Below are 372 nucleotides of genomic sequence, written 5' to 3'. Positions count from 1 at the left end.
ATTTAAGAGAGGGAACCCCGCCGACCTGTCTGCAGCCGGCGGAGGGGATTCACTTCGATGTCTTTCGTCGTTTATTTATTTATTTGTCTGGATTTGTGCTTAAAAAAAAAAAAAAAAAAAAAAAAAAAAAAAAAAAAAAAAAAAAAAAAAAAAAAAAGCAGCTAGCTGCGCCTCCGAAAGGTCCCTGTAATTAAATTAGCCCGGGAAGACACCGTGCACATGCTGGTGTGTGCGTGCCTGGGGAGGGAGAGGAAGAGGCACCTTTACACCCACTCTGTTTACCTCGCCGGTGTGCGCCTAGATCCGATCCGCATCTCCTCCTTCTTCTCCCCATTTTTTCCCTGCCCTCTCCCCCCCAACCCCCAGCCCCCA

The sequence above is a fragment of the Corvus brachyrhynchos genome, unplaced genomic scaffold (assembly GCF_000691975.1).
Source record: "Corvus brachyrhynchos isolate BGI_N302 unplaced genomic scaffold, ASM69197v1 scaffold84, whole genome shotgun sequence".
Lineage (NCBI taxonomy): Eukaryota > Metazoa > Chordata > Aves > Passeriformes > Corvidae > Corvus > Corvus brachyrhynchos.
This window is presented reverse-complemented; position numbering follows the sequence as displayed.